General features: G+C 48.4%; 1 non-coding gene across 1 annotated transcript; it reads right to left on the reverse strand.

The window, feature by feature from the left end:
* Positions 1–1,139: 1,139 nt before the first annotated feature.
* Positions 1,140–1,294, reverse strand: LOC143351177 (5.8S ribosomal RNA). Its single transcript, XR_013081543.1, has one exon. It is a non-coding gene; the product is annotated as a 5.8S ribosomal RNA (ribosomal RNA).
* Positions 1,295–2,500: the final 1,206 nt, after the last annotated feature.

The raw sequence follows: 2,500 nt of genomic DNA on the forward strand, positions 1-2,500 counted from the left end.
ACCTGGTGTATATATGGAATCGACCACCACCTCCTACTTCTCCGCGTCCTCCGATAGCATATAATAGCATTTTGCTTTCTCGGAGAAAAGGATATCAATGATGGGTTTTTAGCGCCTCGCCAAAGTGTCTCCCTTCTGTCTTAGTTTTTCATTCGTTCGATGCGAAACGCTCGCTAGGCGTAACCGGCTGATTACTTTTAACGTCCTTCCGTCGCTTTTCAAATTAAAGAAGAACCACGGTGTGTGTCTATGATAGAACTACCCGATCCGATTTTCGTTGATTCTTTGATAGTCTACCAAAGTCCACCGTAAGTTCGAAAGAAAAGCATTCGTGGACTGGACGACCGGCTAAACGCGCGGTCTCGCAATCGATATACATATTCGTAACAAAGAGAGACATGGGGCGACCAACTTCTCAGAGTATATCCCTTCTTTTGGGTTCCGTTCGTATCGCGCTTCTCGTCGTGTTCGTTCGAGCCTCTCCATAGAGGATGATCGTCCGATTCGTTTGATAAATTATCATTTTTCCCTGGGGCTGTACGAACGAACAGAGAGGAAGACGACGACCGACGGATACCACAAATTTCACGTGGTAGGGCATATATTACATATCATAATTATCAGTGTTTGATCAAATTTCTTTCCAGTGTCCTTTTTGTTATGCTCCAAAACTAGTATACGCTTTATTTTCTCTTTCCTTTGCATAAATTATTAACTTCGGGCAACGTCGGGAGCGCCGGTAATCATTAGATTTGTACGAAACGCGATTTGCGCCCCACGGTGGTTTTTAGTGCCGTCAAAGTCAGAAATCGTAGGAGCGGTGCTTTAACGGGCGGTCGTGATGATACTCCAGACAACACGACGCACGACGCCGTAAAACACTCGCGCGAGTCCAGACTGATCTCTGCCTCACCACGCAAGGGGTGCGCAAACTTGCCAATAATATATAATATTTATTCTTTTTCGTACGTCCAGCGACAAACGCCAACGAAATACCCAAATTCTCGCTCGTACGTTGATACCTTTCTCTTCATCGACCCGGCTCCGAAACGTTCTTCGCCATCTCCCCGAAAGGAGAGGTAAACGACGGCGGGGTTAGGGAATCTGAGAACAACGCAAGCAGTTTTAGGACAAGTGAACGACCCTCAGCCAGGCGTGGTCCAGGAATTTTATCCGTGGACCGCAATGTGCGTTCGAAATGTCGATGTTCATGTGTCCTGCAGTTCACACGTTGACGCGCAATTAGCTGCGTTCTTCATCGACCCACGAGCCAAGTGATCCACCGTTCAGGGTAATCATATACAATTTACAATTTTTTTCTTTGTATTTAAAAATGCTCCTTGTTCTTTGCTTTAAAAATATTCGATGTTCGCACCTCCGACCAGCGTATCGACGGAGGATTGAACGCGCCATATCGACGACAAAAGTTTCTTTTTGTTTCCTGAATGACGGAAAACCATCGTTCGACGGCCGGGCGTACAGTACATTCAAAAGCCTTTGCGCGTGGCTGCGACCAAACGGGTATAATACACCCGTATATTCTTGGTTCCGAACAGTAACTTCACGCGCAATCGGGCGAACGCACGCGGCAGCGCCCATCGGTTGCTCGATGAAATCGATGCGATAAACTACAGCCTTCTCGGCTGGTCGTCGTTAGTCGCGCGAGCAACGGATGGCCGCACAATCGACGCGTCGTCGTTTGCGATTATTCGCCTCACGTTAGCCATGAGTATGTATATTATTCATTTACGAACGAACGCGGCAGCGTCCATCGGTTGCTCGATGAAATCGATGCGATAAACTACAGCCGTCTCGGCTGGTCGTCGTTAGTCGCGCGAGCAACGATGGCCGCAAAATCGACGCGTCGTCGTTTGCGATTATTCGCCTCAAGTTAGCCATGAGTATGTATAACATTCATTTACGAACGAACGCGGCAGCGTCCATCGGTTGCTCGATGAAATCGATGCGATAAACTACAGCCGTTTCGGCTGGTCGTCGTTAGTCGCGCGAGCAACGATGGCCGCAAAATCGACGCGTCGTCGTTTGCGATTATTCGCCTCAAGTTAGCCATGAGTATGTATATTATTCATTTACGAACGAACGCGGCAGCGTCCATCGGTTGCTCGATGAAATCGATGCGATAAACTACAGCCGTTTCGGCTGGTCGTCGTTAGTCGCGCGAGCAACGATGGCCGCAAAATCGACGCGTCGTCGTTTGCGATTATTCGCCTCAAGTTAGCCATGAGTATGTATATTATTCATTTACGAACGAACGCGGCAGCGTCCATCGGTTGCTCGATGAAATCGATGCGATAAACTACAGCCGTTTCGGCTGGTCGTCGTTAGTCGCGCGAGCAACGATGGCCGCAAAATCGACGCGTCGTCGTTTGCGATTATTCGCCTCAAGTTAGCCATGAGTATGTATATTATTCATTTACGAACGAACGCGGCAGCGTCCACCGGTTGCTCGATGAAATCGATGCGATAAACTACAGCCGTC

Source organism: Colletes latitarsis, unplaced genomic scaffold (genome assembly GCF_051014445.1).
Source record: "Colletes latitarsis isolate SP2378_abdomen unplaced genomic scaffold, iyColLati1 scaffold0086, whole genome shotgun sequence".
Lineage (NCBI taxonomy): Eukaryota > Metazoa > Arthropoda > Insecta > Hymenoptera > Colletidae > Colletes > Colletes latitarsis.